Source organism: Thunnus maccoyii, chromosome 11, assembly GCF_910596095.1.
Source record: "Thunnus maccoyii chromosome 11, fThuMac1.1, whole genome shotgun sequence".
Classification (NCBI taxonomy): Eukaryota; Metazoa; Chordata; class Actinopteri; order Scombriformes; family Scombridae; genus Thunnus; species Thunnus maccoyii.
In genome coordinates, this window is record NC_056543.1 from 22,805,250 (window position 1) to 22,822,517 (window position 17,268).

A 17,268-nucleotide genomic window follows, 5' to 3' on the forward strand; every position below is an offset into this window, starting at 1 on the left:
TGCAGGAAATTTCATAGATACTTCTTTTGTTCAATGCAGGAGTTAAGATGCAAATGAACCCACAGCTTGCTGCTTCAAACATCATGCTCATCTTAAAAAGCACACCGGCAAACACACACACACACACAACAAACATACAGTACGGGGTCTGACACATGCAAAAAGCTGACTTTCTTTTCCACATTATTCATTCTTTTTTGCTTCTCACACTCACTCTCTCTGTCTCCCACTCCTATTTTCCTTCCTCTTTACCATCCTATCAACTGCAGGCATTTAGTCTGTGTGGAATCTTGCCGCAGTACTCTCAGAATGCTAATATGCTAGGCTGATGTGGGTCAGGACTTAATCCTGTAGAAATGATTATCGCTGCACGACTGGAACTTCTCCTGTAGGATATCATTACCATTCTGTACTTTTCCACTGCACTGCACTATCACACCCACCAAAACAACCACATCATTCCAGAGAAACTGGAACAATCAAAATGAAAATTATATGTTGTAACACCCAACTGTGAGATATTTATTCCCTTTATGTATTCATGTGTGGCAAATTGTGTATGTGTTCATGTCAGCATATACAGCAGGTACAGTACCAGTCAAAAGTTTGGACACACCTTCCCATTCACTTGAATGAGATATGTTGAAAAAAAAATTACTCCTGATTGCCTCCCCTCTGATAAAAATTGCCATGATTCTAAATCACTGGGTAGAGACAAAGGTGCACTGGGCATGTGTGCGACCTTGGATGTGAGACGGTCAAGTAAACATGATTGCAAGTTGCAGTTGCTGCATATGTATCTGAACTTCGATAATCAATACTTGGGGTTAAAGTGTTTCTGTGTTCAAATGAGGTTAAGATTGAAGGTGAGCTCACAATGCGGGGGTTGTAGCCTGAGGGCAAAGCTCTCAGTTTTCCAGTCGATCTACTTTCAAACCCTTACCAACGGTCATGAGTAGTATAGTCTCACACTCTCTAGAGCACGGATAGGAGCGGTGAAAATGAACTTCTATCACAGGGTATCTGGGCACACCCTCAGGAACATAGTGATGGGCTTGGAAATCCATAAGTAATTCTTAGGAAAAAAACACTCTTTAGTGATGAAAGGAGTCAGTTGGTATAGGATGCCCCCCAGACAGCTTCCTGTGGTGATGTTACACGCACATTGAATTAGGAGTAAACCCAGAGCGGGTGTGGAACACACTGGAGAAATTATATATATATATATATATATATATATATATATATATATATATATATATATATATATATATATATATATATATATATATATATATATATATAATTTTTGTCTCCTAGAAGTTACTGTAACATACAACTAAATTATTTTCCCAATTATGCTGACTTGACAAATGTAATCACTGCCTGGATTATGTTTATAGGTAATGTTTTTTTGAATGAATAACACGCTACTCATATATATGGCTCTGAAGTTGGAGTGGATGGATGGGGGCATGGGGGGTGTACAAGATACAGGACTTGGTTAGGGTTAGTGAAAGACTATGGTATCGCTTAAATGTTAATACACATGTTATGCTTACAGTCACTGTGGACCTTTTTCTGTAGCCTATTAAACCAAGATCATGATCTTTCCCTGAACTTAACCAAGTGCTGCCGGTGTCTAAACATAACATAAAAAGTATTATGAAAAGTAATATCGCTGTAGTTTGTACTAGCAGATCTTGAACTGCAAGATTGGATATTTTGATGGAAAAAAAATAACTATGTACGTTGTCTCTGAACATTTCACTCATACGTTCAGTATCCACATTTTTGCAACTTTCCAAATATGTTAATTAACAACATTTTCTTATTATGTTGAGAGAAAATGTAATTCAGCCAGCATTACGTTTCTAGCAAAATGTACTTGCTGTTGTAATTTAGTTGTATATGAACGTAATTTATAGGAGACAGGGAGGATTATCTGATATGGGTTCAGGAATGCCTTGGGATCCTGCTGGAGGACCTGTTGGATGTGGCTGTGGGGAAGGACGAGCTGGAAAGAAAATGGATAGATGAGAATCTATTGAACAATAATAATGATTCAATTCACGTATTGTGGGTGAAAAGCCAAGCTACCTGCAGAGCATGGGGAATCTCAGTGATGGAAACATTATTTGTTTCACAAATAGTGTTCAAGTCAACAGGGAATACTATTGCTCTGTTAGAAATAGCATGAGTGCATGCCTGAGCAACCACACAGTCACACAAATGGAGAGAGAGCATGAGAGAGGAAAAGACAGCATACAGAAAGTCTGTACAGTGCTGTTAAAAAGCCTACATATAAAGTAAAAAGCAATGTTTGTCATTCCTTTCACTGACCTGCCACTCAACCTTGACTGCAGCCATTAACTCAGGCCTAGCACATTAACACTAGGCTTACTTTTACATTACTTTCATTAGAAGAATCACTCACCACTGAGTAAGATATATAGAGGGGATAAAACACAATTTACTTTTAATACTCAAAGGAAAAATAAAAAAGAAATATGGAGGTAAACAAGCTGAAGTTAATTTCACTGCTGCGGTACAGATAAGTTGAACTTTACAGAAGCACACTGAGTATGACTTTTGATACATTTGCCTGAGATGAGGATTGTAAATGAAAACATACATGATGACTAATATTTGCCACTTCAGTTTCAGTGAAATAAGCCCAAACCTTACATATTTACTCTGGGGATGGCAATAGAGAGAGGGAGAGAAAAAGAGAGATAAATTGGAAGGTTGATGGAGCCAGAGAGAGAAAATAGAGGCAGGAGCGCAAAACCTACCAGCGGTGAAGAATGTGATGAGAAGGAACACCACGAAAGAGTGAAAGTGACAGATTACTTGTGAAACATGGCGTGATCTGGAGGGTCTGTTCTACTGAGGAGAACAAGACATGAGGTCAGAGGAGTCCTTGTAAGCTTGGCTACACTTGCACATACAGTACGTAAAGGTGACTAATTTTCTCATTTTCCAGTTGAGGACAAAGAGTTGTAATGGCTCTCTCTGGCTGAACTCAGTGATGGAGTCCACTTTAGCCCCACATTATGCTCCACTCAATCCACAGATGTTCTCCGTCTGCCTCACTCTTAAAGGTCACACAGGAAACTGCCAACACACAAAAGGTCATGTTATCTCTAATAGGGGAGTGCAAGTGATTAGAAAAGCCACTGAGAAGAGGATAAAATAAAGAAGAGGAGAGAAAGGAGATTAATATAGCAGAGTCAGCAGAGTGAAGCTGTACAGGGATGGAAGTAACATTGTGAGAATGTTTTTAAATGAGTAATTTTACTTTTACCTATGTATGTTTGATTTCAAGTATTTTTACTTCTCTACATTTCAAGCTGCATCAGTTACAGAGTAAAAGCAAAAGTCTTGAAAAACACATGATAAGCTGTGTGAGAATGGAACAAAAGAAATGCATCAAATCAGCAGCTGCACCAGAGACGAAGCTGCTAGTGTGTCTGCGGCTGCATACGGGCTCCACGCAGCTGACATTCTGTAAAAGATACATGCTCTAAATGTAAACATTCACTGACGGAGTGTCAGCGGATGTGAGCTGTGTGGTCATATATGGGGGCCTAGTAGTTTGTGAACAGTACTAAAAATACACAACAATGTTATTATGAGTAAAGGTTGCATCTATCTTTATTAATCTCTGATTTAATGTGCCACCCAGCGAGCACGTTAAGCAACACAAATCAAACACACACACATTGTTGCGTGACTAACAGGTGCACGCTGGGTCTGACTAACATGCACATGGTGAAACTTTCTACCTTTAGTGAGGTGTGCACAAGCTTTCTACTCTTTTTCACTCATTTAACTCAAACTGTTTGAAAACCTTGAGGAGTGCAGCGGGAAAGAGGTTGACTGGACTGGTTATATTATGCATTGAGAATGAACAAGCCTAGAATGCCAAAGTTTAGAAAAAGTTTAGAAGAAGTTTAGAAGAAGTTTAGAAGAATGCCATTCAGACAAGTGAGAACAACAACAAACTCACTGATGGTTTCAACCCACTCTCCAGAGGAGAATGTCCACAAGTACTGTTGCATAGCAACATAGCGTTGTGTGTGTTGCTTAATGTGTTTGTGGACTTCAAAGGCAGGAGTTTATATTGCACATTTTCGTATTTAGTTCCTTAGCCTTTTTCAATTACTGTCCGTAATTTTTGTTTAATTTTTGTTTTTTGGTTGATTCTAGTAAGGCTATACTGAGGAAAATGGTTGAATATTTATATTTGATAATCAGTTGTATCCACAGGCTGATCGTCTATAGAGATGGTGCAAATTGTAGCTTAAAAATAATTAAAAATCATAAGTACAAAGTTAAATTTTTCTATTTATCAATTACATCAATTACAATGTTGGTTTGGACATAAGGGCTCAGCGGTGCCATTCGAATGGCATGATGTTGTTCCACTTGTGTATACGTGAACATGTTAATGCACTTTTTTCTGTAGCCTAAAGGTGTTTGAAATTTGTAATGAACAACATTCACTCAGAGTTTGTAGTGAGCTGCAAACTGTGGCTAGAGTCCCTCTAAGTAAGTTTGTAAAAAAGGTGATTAAACTACAGAGAACTTAGAATTCTGGTTTCCACCCCGATATTTGTATAGACAAATGATAAGCCTATCTATAAAGCCTTTACTTTGTCAACTGACAAATTAAGATGCGGAGCATTAAAGTGACAAGCCAAATTCAAACAACTCTGCTGACTGTTGGAGGCACACACTATAGCGAGTCCTCTCAACAGGCAGGTTCTGGTGCCAGCAGGCAGCACTGGACAGATGGTGGGTGCTCTAGAGGAATTTAAAGAACATGGACTCTGAGTGTTACAGACAGACAGTGACAGGAACCTGAGATGAGACAAGGAGAGGAAACTGTCCAGGAAGGTTTAGGAGCGTGAGAATGTCTCATCTACCCTAACTGGCAAAAAGTCCTGAAATGACCTTCCAAAATGAATCATGTAACTGCTCCAATAACATATCTTATAAACAATCTCTGATATGCCGCACTAGTTAGTGTAGGCAGCTAAAACTTGATTATGGTTAGAGAAATATTTCCTTCATGTATGTAGATAAAGTAGCCTAATGAAGATTAGCGTAAGTTCAAACAGGAAGACATGTCTTATGTTACTCATTCATTCTCATCCTCCTCTCTCTCTCTTCTCCTGCTTCTCATATCAGCTGATTAGGGGCGTTAACTCCTTTAGTCAAACCAATCAGATTTCGCCACGATCTCTATCAGCCAATCATGTCTTAGCTGTAAAACGTCACATCTGTTCTCCTCTCTATCACTATCAGCTGTCATTTCAGTTGCAACCCTCCTCCTCCCCATTCACCTCCAGTTTCATCACTTCAGCGCAGGTCTGAACTCACCAGAAGCCCGCTCCTCTTCTCATCCATCCAGATCTCAGCATTCTCTTCATCCATCATCATCACCACCACCACCAGTGTCTAGACTCCATAGGAGGATATCCTACTCTACTAATGGCTTCTCTACACCCTTTTTGACAACATCACGATGGGGTCTAATCGCCAAAGACTTCACATTTCTCATCATTACTGTGCACATGTCAATAAAATAATTGTTCACTCTAACGAAGTCTGATTGAAACATACATTATATTGTGTGTCACACTACTCCTGCCTCTCACCACAAATAAAAAAGTAATGACCAATGCTGTAATTTTTCTAGAGAGGACTATTTTTTGGACATGCATCAATAATTTTAAGCATTTGAATAAACAATCAATGCTCAAACGTTTGTGGTGATGAGCACTTGATATAAATGCAAGAGCAAACAAACAAAAACACGTCCTCTTTAAGATATTGCCATTTTACACTCTCCCTGACTGTTACAGCTTATTACAATGACAGCTGTGCACTCAGGTTAAAGGTCTACCCAGGATAGTAAATAGAGCTGTTTCTGTGAATTGGAATGCATAATTGCAGGCACGATACCACACAAGCATGTCTCCACTGTGCTCCTGCAACATATCGGCCTATGCTGTGAGAAATAATTTAAATAAGGCTGCAGGCATTAGAAATGAAACAGGAACAGCTCTCTGACAGCATTATTAGCTTGTGAGATGCACATGTGAGGCTCAGTAGGTTTAGTCTAATATTCAGATTAAACACTAAATTGTTTCACACGTTCAGTTTGAAAATAGTTTCACTTAGATATATTTATTTATTTCATCCCATAACCAGTATTGTATTAACAAGCAACGACTGATTTCAGTTTACCAGCTGGGCATCCTGTAAAGGGGGATGGTTCTCGATATTATTACTATGGTAGCAACATGTGTGCCATGTCTGTCCAAGTCTACATAGATGGAGGGTCGCATTGTTACTGTATATGCATCTCCTGCACATGCGGGAAGAACAGTATAAGAAAGAGAATATTAAATTCAGAGCAGTGGAGAGTGATATAGGTAAAGACAACTGGTAGATTTTGTGGATTTACTGAATCTAGGTGAAAAGAAACAATAAAAATGAGAGATGTTGATAGTTAAGAGCTTGCCCCTCGTCACAGCCTATGACTCGACATATGAGTCACCAACATCAACATGAGTCAGTTATCCAGTTAAGTGGTTACTGATGACAGGGAGGATATGTTATGGTAACGTCTGACTTTAGTCAGTGGACTGACTTTAAGGAGTAGATTTAAAAGGCTAGATTGTGATTTTAATGCAGTACTCACATGCCTGCATGCATGATTGGTCACTGAATTTGCCAGATCAGAATCAGCACCAATATTGGTCTTATTAAGTGGATGGGATACCTTACATATTGAAGCCATCTCTTTCTCCCCACATTTCCTGTCTATTTCTACATAGTCAGCTGTTAAGTAAAGGCAAAAATGCAAAAGAAATATACTGTCTCCTTATCTTTTTCTGCCATTAAAATTTACACTGTAAGTTGCATTTACAGTATTCAGTCTCGGCAGATATCCTGAGTTGAGGTATTGGAATCGGTACTGTGACAGAAAAAGTAGGATTGTTGCCTCCCTCGCTGTAATCACTCCTCCTCTCCATCCTGAGGCTGTCTAAAAGATAGCAGACAAAATCCACAATCCTTGTTCTGTGGAAAAATGCAGTCCAAAGTATGGATAAGAGACTAAAGCAACCAATAAGTCACTTACTGTGTGTATGGCATACAGTATGAGTACTGTAATAAGATAGACTTGAAAAAATCTACATCTAGCCTTTAAGGCAATGCTGACAATTAGTGGTGAAATTTAGGATTACACAGTGTTGTGTGGTGAGATGGAAACACACACACACACACACACACACACACACACACACACACACACACATACACATAATCAAATTATTGTCAGTGTTTAGTAGAAACCTTGAAATCTCCAAAAACTGACTATAAGGAATTGATAGACAAACTACAGTGCATTATAATGATGTAACGTACTACAAATTGATTGTTTTGGTTTAACTTTGGTCATTTACTCCAATAAAACAAATGCAAGATGCAAGCTGAAAATCATGAGAAAATGTCTGTAATCTGCAATGACAGCAGAAAGTGCAAGCAACAGAAAGTGTGCACCCACACACAAACACATAAAACACACAATACCAGCTGCACACTTATTGCCTAGTAACTAAAGAAGGTTTTTTCCTTTTGTTTCAAAGGGGGTAATTATTACCATGGAGGGTAGTTATTAAGGAAAGTAAAGCTGGTACTTAACATGCCTGTTCCTCCATTGTTTAATACTAATAACACATTTCAAGGGTTGAAGAAGGTAGTTAAGGGAGGAAGGAAAGAAGCAGGGAGGCTAAAATAGCAGAAGGAAATGAAGGTTGTGCTCATCCTTCCACTGAGTAAATTACAGTTAAAAAAAAGTCTATCTGTTTTTTATTTAAAATTACCACAATTTCTCTTTCATCCCTGATAGTTTCCTGAACAGTAGTGATTATAACAACCAATGTCAAACAAAAAATCTCATTTCTCAAATCTAATTTCAGCTGGCTATACACTCCCTTAAGCATCACCCCAGGCTAGCACCAGCCCAGTTAACGTCTGCTCTTCAAAATACAGTCAGCAGCAGCAGCCAGTCATAGTCAATCCAACGATGTTTATGTTAATGACCAAATTGAAGATAATTAACTGCCTGAAACTGTGTGTTTATTCATAAAATTATGTAAATTATGCACAAACTGCTTCTATACTGCTTGTGCTGTTACTGCAGTAAGTTTTGATCTACGGTTCAATGTGTGACTGCTATGTGGAGAGAGAGAGAGAGAGAGAGAGGATAAAGAAAGGCTGACAGAGAAACAGAGCGGGGGAGAGAAAGGGGATGGAGAAAGACAAAGATAGAGAGTCCATTAACACACTTGTAAATGAGTCTTAGCTATTTACCCCACGCTGGGCCTCTCGAATTACTGACTGTGCTCAGGATGCAGATTGCAGATGGCAATTAAAGATGAACCGTCTGCACACACACACACACAGAAAGATGCACACACAAACACACACACGCACCAACGTGAGCTTGAATACTCTCCCTATGGCAGCAGTTCGGTGCAGATCTACTGATCTCCATAGCAACATTCGCTGCTGTGGGCGATGGTGGCATCATGAAGATTGATTGTCATAAAAAAGTAACAGTACAGCAGAAAAGAGGGTAACGGTCATATAGGTGTTAGCTAAAGTGCATCGGTGCTCCTCGCTGCGGCCGTGGCCTCCAGCTGGGGGGTCTTCTTTGGTTACTCAAGAACAAACATATGTGGAGGGCCTCAGCTGGTCTGAGGATGGAAGGATCAGCTTATGTAACAAGGAGAAAGAGAAGGAGAAACATTGCTAGCTTTCTGAGATTTCTCTGCTCTATCTCCTTTTCTTTTTCTGTCCAACAACCTCCTCTGAGCCCTCCTTTCTTGTCTCCTTTCACACCAGTGACTGATCTACCTCGCTTTCTCTTTACTCTTTTACCCCTCACTCAACACCGTAGCTCGGTGCGGCATGGTGACTAATTCCATCGTCCAGATACAACCACTCGCTTGCCGGAAACATCAGAGCCCTGAAGTTTGGAAGTTCTGACTTGCCTCTTTTTTTCTCTCCACCCTGCCTAGTTTTTTTTGGCACTTGTTTTTCTTCATTTTTCTGTTACGTAAGACAGACAGAAGTGGAGCAAGCTTCAAAGTGAATGGCAAAGCCGCCTTTTCCCCTGCTCGCTTTGCTGTTCATGCATGTCATTCCAGTGCCAACACCCTCCCCCCTTTTCCCTATATCTCTCTCTATCCTCCGCGTTCTTTTCTCACTCCTCCATCCTTTCTTATTACTGTACATCCATCTCTTTCTGCCTATTGGGTCAATTACTCAATTTTCAGTGCCTTTCCTGCAATGGAGTCTGTATGTCAAGTTGCTCTTTTAGAAGATATCCCTTGACCTTATCATTGTCACCTTGACCAAACAGAGGTGGCAGTGACTGGAGGAAGAGGATGAAAGGGCAGCTTCTAGAAACAGAGAACCTCTGAAAAGGAGACGGGTCTCATTATGTTGGCCTCTTCCTCCTGTCTGCCCTTGTTGCATCAAATACAGAGTGATGCAGGGATGAGTGGGGTGCTACTTCTCTTTGATTACCTGTCAGTGGGCCTGAGCATCAGACACAGACAAGCTAAGAGCTACCATTACCTAATCATTTCTCTTTAAAGACATCCCTTGGCTTAAAAGGGTAGAAACTCTTGCTGGTGACTGATTTAACACAATCAGTGTGAAATCAGATATGGCCTAGATAATGATTGTGTACATATACATGCACAAACACTGACAGTGAGCATAAAGTTGAGCTCAGGCCAAGGGAAGACAAATCAGACCTGTTGCTTTCTTTGGGGGCAGATCTTATGGCCCTGACACACTAAACCGAACACGAGCTGAATAAAAACAGATTGATGCGTCACCTCACATCACATCCTGTCTTCTATTAAAAGTCACGCTTGAACACACAGCAAAGACTACGGCAGACAATCAGCTGACTGTCAACGAACGGGCGAGCTTTGCATCTGCATTTCAGGAAATAGCTACTACTTTGTTTCTGAATCGGCTGAATGGTTGCTAATAAGGTCTATTAAAAGTAGACGCAGTCATCCTGTAGAAAGATTGTTGATATTTGAACGAAACACCCACACAAATACACCTCTCCCTTCCTGCTCCTTCAGAAGCTCTGCCCCCAAATTCATGCGCATTGCTAAGGCAACGACCAAAAGAGAAATATGAGCAGATGCGTCAGCTGTAGAGTCACTCCTGTTCCTCTCACAGATTATCACGAGTGGAAAAAAATGTGAGCACAACAGTCCATCAACACTGTCCACCTCTCTGCGGCCTTCCCACTTCTCACTCGACCTGCGTTCAGCGTCTCTGTCCACAGAAGCAGCCGTCTGTCAGCTGCAACTCCTGGAGAGCTGAAAGGACAGTGGCTGGACAAACTGCCTTCATCAGGCTGACTGACAGCAGAAATTTACTGAACCAAAATAGTTTGCATGTCGACTCCGCGGGAAGAAATCAACAGTGTTTGTATTTATTGATTCACTGATATGGTTAATAAGGTCAAAACACATTTGATTTAAACAGCTGCCTGCTCAGATCATGATTCACTAAACACGACAGAAACAGACTCTGAGCATAAAAAAGTGAGACTGTCTCGGATTCGGTGTGGATTGATACATTTAATAAAATGGAAGTGTATCTGTTCCGTGAGAAAACACTTCCTATGTGAATTGGCCACGACCTCTCTCTCTCCAGTATGCCAGCCCTCCACTCCATTCCAGCATCCACATTCAGCGGGTGCTGGAGATGGGAGACTGTCATGTCCTCACACAGACAGCTGCTCTGATGACTTCCCCCCGTCCTGTGCACGAGTACGAACGCTCCCTGCTGATTGGCTAGAATTGTGATGTATGTCTCTGTCCAAGCCACTTTGTTTGTTTCCCATTTACAAAGCCAGGGCTGAAGTATGAACACCGGATTTTTTTTTTTCAGCACACACACAGAACAGACAGTTAGCAGACCATGAAGAGATATTTGCTGAATTTGACAAAAAGTGTACTGAACAGTCTCTCTCCAGAATCACTGACTCTACCTTTAAAGACAGAGCCTGACAGTCTAGCGACAGCCTGATGCCTCAGGGAGTATAAATAACAGCCTGATATGAATGAAGTGCGGGTTCACACCTCTCTTGCATCTTCTTACCAGCTTCACTGTCTGTGGCGAGTAATGTCAAGGCAGCAATAAACAAGCAGCTGTATGTGATGCACAGTGGGGTGTTGTCTTTATTACATGTGGTGCTGTTTCTGTCTCTTCATATGCGTGTTTTCTCATTCGCTGCCTTCCTCCCTCTCCCTTTCCTGTTAGGCATGTGTAGAGGCGCTGTTAGTTCATTTATCATACTGCAGGCTCCTGCTTTCAGCTCCAGACACAGTGATTAATGACAACCATTCACACACTTAAACATGTAGCTTTGTTTCGCTGACACACTAGTTACCATACTGGTCACCGTGGGCTACTTAACGCTGGGTCACTGTAGGACTGCAACCAAATTGAATAACTGCACAATAAAATGGTTCCCAATATCTGCAGCGTGACCTTTAAAGCTGGTGATTTTTTTCCTGTTATAATGTAAATATGTCATTTATCACAAAAGATATAGATACATGTACTCGGTTTATAAAAAACACAAAGCACTGACGGTGTAGCTCTCTGCAAGATTACCATCCTCTTCATCACCACCATTGCCAACACCATTATCACCAACATCCAGTTTCATACAGGTGCTACTGTCACACAAACTTAAAGTCAAACATACAAATGCACAAATATGGCCATACTTTTACAGATATGCTACTTTCATGAGCTGAAAAAAGAAAAGTGACAGGAACTGAGGTGAGAAGGACTATAGGAGACGTGAGAGAGAGGTGAGAGAATGAAAGTGTGTGTGCGCGTGTGTGTTTGTGTGTGTGTGCTGAAGAAGCAGACGGACAGAGAGTGAAAGAGAGACATGGAGTAATTTTGTGTGTGACTCTGAGTTGACCTTTAGTAACTCTGCAGAGCAATGTCAATTTCAATTTCACCCCTCTCCGTGTGAAGGTGACATGTCTGATGTCACGGCCAGGTGTTCAAGATCAAGAAGGTCTCCGGCATTGTAGATTTCATAGTAGTGAGAGGAGAGGAGAGGAGAGGAGAGGAGAGGAGAGGAGAGGAGAGGAGAGGAGAGGAGAGAGGAGAAGAGAAGAGAAGAGAGAAAAGGGGGTCTTAATCACTTCAACAGACTTTGGGAAATGATCTTATCCTGACGAATCCTAAAATCCTCCAGCAAGCAGAGGTCAATGGAGGCAGTGAGGAGGTAAAACAGATTAGGGACAAATAGATGGAGAGAAAAGATAAGTGAGAAAGCTAAAACATGGATATGGGGTTAGGCATGGAAGAGGGGGAGTTGGAGGTGTTAGTTGGATGTACAGCTTCAACAAAAAAATGACGAAGATCAAAAGCTTCAGTAGGCTTTTAGGGAAACCACTAACACATAAAGACAGAGTCTTGGAGTGGATACTCCTCAGTGTTTCACTGTTGTTTTTATGTGACAAAATTGCACCACTCAAACAAGCTATTTCACACAAGCCTTTAGTGTGATGTCACACCTGGAAAATGTAATGATACTCAGCATGTACATACAGTATATCAACTTGTGGAAAAAATGGGAAAATATCCCCCATAACAGTCAAAGTTACTGTGAGTTGTGGTAACTAATAAACTATCAGAATTTCAACTGTTATATATTATTCATTCTCAGTGCCCCATCAGACCAGAGAGTGGCATAACACTTTCAAGTTTCCTGGGCTAGCTTGGTTGCCAACCATTTGACACAGTTTATTAAAGAGACTTTACTTGACTGAAAACCCTGTGGCATTTTCATTTTTGCAGAGCAGTATATACTCAAGCATATTCGAATTGATGGCGCAACCCAGCTTGTATGATATCCTCCTGAATTCTTGACTCTCTTGGTCTCTGGTGCTTCAAATGTCAGGCAGTTTGCAATTGGTAAGTTTTCTCACTTACCATTTACAAATTGTCTGACCTTTGAGGCACCTTGACGTACAAATTTGCACATAGTACATATGTTCACCAGAGTTGAGCTCTATGCGAAAACCCTGCATGGATTTACTTCACTGAAATGAAAAAAAAAGCATGTTTTATGCTTTGGCCAGCAGACAGATGTTTCCAAATTGTGAGGGAAGAAGATGGAGATAATAGAGGAAGATTGCAAGGAGTGAGATTATTCAGTGCAACATGCAACCACACTGTCTATTTCTCTCTATTTCTTGTCAAAAACACATTGCTAAAACACAAGGGAAATTGGGAACATCAGCAACTTCGAGTGTCAGTCTATTACAGATGGCTACCACTGACTGTGTGCAGTGTGAGAATGTTTGTGTCTAAGTGTGTGTGTGTGTGTGTTTGAGAGACTCAACACAGTGCAGTGTGTGTCAGGAGCTGAAATGAAGGAGGTAAGAGTTGTCCGCCTTCTGTCACCCTTCCCATACTACTGGGTCCTGCTCTTTGAAATAATGGACTCTAATTCCTTTCCACTAGAGTGCATCCATCCACCGGCTTTAGGGGACAGTAAAATCCTCTATCAGTTACAATTATCCCACAGTTACCAAGGACTGCGCTGCAAGTGCGTGTGACCTACCCACCCCAAGTGGTGCAGAGGCGTGCGCGAATATCTGTGCATGTGTGTATGTGTGTGTGTGACGGAGACCGAGAGCAAGCAAGAGAGAGAGAGATGCTCAAAGTGGAGTGCTGCGTGAGTTGAATCTCTCCACCCGACTCTCTGGGACAGCAAACCCATGACAAATCATCCCGAGGGAATCAACACCAAGTCAGTGTGCCTGTGTGTGTTTTAAATTTGGAGCTATGTGTAATATGCCACACACTGTAAGTTTGTGTACTTCTGTGCAGTTCCTTGTCACGAAAATCCAGCACAGATACAAATATGCAACATGAATCATCCTCCTATTCTGGAGATGTGCAAGTGGACTGCACCAACTCACCACTTAGGGACAGCAGTAAATCTGGCAATAGAAAAACTGGATGGCTACTGACAAAACCTAACCATCCCACGCACCCGTGATTTCGTCTTCTTTGGAGAATGCATCCAAAAATGTCAAGTTGACCGAAAGTAATATTTGTGACACAATACAGTCCTGCTTTCAGCATCCGTGCAGTCACACATCCCTAAAGCTGTGAAGCCTTGTAGATCCACAATAAGAGCAGCACACACACACACACACTGCTATTTGGCAGTGTTGTTGTGGTTTAAGGGGCCAGAATACTCTGTCAGAAAAGCTTGGCGGATGGTTGAATTGCCTCGGAAACCTTCTCCCCAGTCACCTTTGCAAAGTCCAGGCTGCGTGTGGCCATTTCTGTAACTTTCTGAAACCGACAAGTCGACATTCTGAACTTCTCTCTCTGGCTCTTTTTTTTAAAAAAAATTCTTGACACAACTATTTTTGTCACTTTTCGTGTGAACAGTCGAGTGCAACACCATGAATGCCTTGCAGGTGAGAATGTCTGAAAATGTGTGCTGTTATCCCGGCACTGAAACAATATCAGGTCTGCCCCTTCTCGATGACTTTTCACCCTGCATTCAAATGTGGCTGTTCAGAACAACTATAAACACTGTAGATTTTCGACGTGGTTGGACAACACACATCATACAAACTAGTTCTGAATGAGCATAAATCCACTCTTTGAGTGTGTAGGCCTGAGTGACAGAAGGAGACTTTAAAAGGACACTTTGACAAGACCTCCCCTCTCCTGAGACAAACAAACAAACTCTGATCTCCGTGTCTATACACCCATCGTCTTTCTCTCTCAACATATCCAATCCCATCTCTGACACCCTCGCTTGCCTCTACGCCTGCTCTGACACCTCTCAGCTTCTCGCTCTCAGTTCCTTTTCATGGTCTTTTGTGTTCTCTTCTCTGCACTGTCCTCTTTGACTTTCCGCTACAATCCCTGCTGTGCATCGTCTGTGAGAGTCTATGTAACATATGTGTTTTATTTATGCCTGCGTGTGTGTATGTTGTGTAAAGCTGGCTGTGATGGCAGCTGTCTAAGACCTGCGCTGGTTGCGGCAGCAGAGGAGATAAAGTGGGGCTGTGTTTCCCGGCAGTGTTGCAGATTTATCTCCCTGCTTACGGCTCCGATTTTACTGCCCATCCACTGGCCTCCACCTTGCCATAAGGGACCAGCCTTTTTCTGTGCGCATTCTGGCCACCATAAATCTGCCATGTTGCTCCATAAAGCTGCTTAGGGCATGACTCAACAAATATTAAGAAAGAGGGAGAATAAATAAATAAAGCTAAATAAAAGAGAAACTATCATCTGCAGGGAGAGAGAAACTTTTTCACACACAAAATGGAGCCCAGCTGTAAAATATTTACCTTGGTTTCTCTCTGTGTCAGACTCTGCTGGGAGTCCGTGGGGGCTCACTTTCTCTCCTTTTCTGCTTTGCATATGATTCTCTTTTTGTGATGGTGGTGCCAAGCCCTCATATTCCATACCATTAGAGGGAAACTCCTCTGGGTTTACAGATCAGTTCGCTTGTTATTGGGAGTACTAATTAGCCTGTGAAAACAGTTGTATAATGTCATATGTGGGTCTGGAGGGAATTTTGCTCCTTTTGTCGGAAAATATCCCAGTAATGTCATCTGGGTTATTACGCTTGGGTTGGGAGACTATAAAATAGTCTAAAAGCCTGCGTTATAAACAAGGGCCATAGAGGATCTAACAAAGACATTCTAGTGAGTTGCATTATGGGAAATGTAGGATCCAGTATTTTGCCCACACTCAGGGCAAAAGTCAGTATATTTGGCCGTTGCTGCACTGATTTAGACCTTTCTTTTCAAAAACTGTCTCTTGCAAGTCTCCCAATTTTATGGAAGTTGTGTATTAAAACACTATGCAGCACTAAGTGTGCTGACCTTTTAACACACACACACACCGAACATAAAAAACAAGGCTTAAATAGAGGCTTTAAATAATTGTGAGACCGTTTCAAAAGACACCTTTCCTCAAAATTTCAGTAAAATCCAGATAGATACAAACAACATACCTACTCGAAGGGCATGCATTATGCAACCTGTTCATGCATAGGTGTGAGTATGCTGACATATGAGGCTGTGCTTGTCAGTTTACCAACAGCAGCAACTTTTCACTCTTGATCAGCCAACCGTGGAGGCATTTTATAAGAGCTACCTGGCATCAGATGAAAGACAAAAGGTAACCTCTCAGCATGGGCGTAGATTTAGGTGTGGACGGTAACGACATGTCCCTGTCAGTATCAAGGTGTTGCTGGATTGTCCCTACCAATATTTTTACTGATCTCAAACAATCTGGCCGCTTTAACTCCATGTAATGTTAACGGTAAGAGTTGCCATGTTTGTGTGTTTTCTGCAAAAAAGTGTGCTATTATGATAAAGATCGAAAGAGCAGGATAGAGGGGATACTCGACCTGATGATCTGGCAACCCTCAACTTCAAGCTGTAGGCATTGTTGACTAGCAGCAGCCCGACAGCAGCAGCACTAGTGGAGTTGGTGAGGTGGAGAATCTGAAGCGGTTAGTATTTATAGTTTAAACGTTCCAAATGTTACAGAGTTGAAAACAACTTCACTGGGCAGAACTAAGATGATTTGATATTATGTTTAATTTCATCATTTGATATTATATTTAATTAATTTCATTATGTTAGCTAATTGGTGACTGTTGCTCAGACATGCTGTTTAATTAAACAACTTTATTACTGTTAGTGAAAATTCCCCCCAAAAGCAAATTAAGACATCTGGTCCTTTTAAAGAGGAACCAAAGTATCAGTAACAGCTGAGCTTAGTTAATAAGAATGTTCTGTGATCAATCCAAAAAATAATCTTTGAAATTAGTGGGAGAAATATTTAATGCTATCTCTCTTATTTTCCATGAATGGATCAAGAGCAGAGTTATTATTACATGTGTCATTAAGACATGAACATTACTTATAAGCTAAATTAGCCACAGCTTGTCCAGCTGATTTGTTTGTGACTGTCACTAAGCAGCACAGAGACACACAGTCAGGTGGCCTCTGACGTCACAGTGAAAGATCTCGCCATAAGTTCAGGAGTTCAATGAAAAATAATACAGACAGAAGTTTTTGAGATGATTTAAAGATAAGTTTGAGCATCACTGTGTCTCTGTCATGAAACTCTTGA

General features: G+C 41.1%; 1 protein-coding gene across 8 annotated transcripts in view; it reads right to left on the minus strand.

Moving 5' to 3' along the window:
• Nucleotides 1-17,268, minus strand: part of il1rapl1a (interleukin 1 receptor accessory protein-like 1a) — a 277,030-nt gene that overhangs the window by 34,412 nt on the left and 225,350 nt on the right. The window lies entirely within an intron of this gene.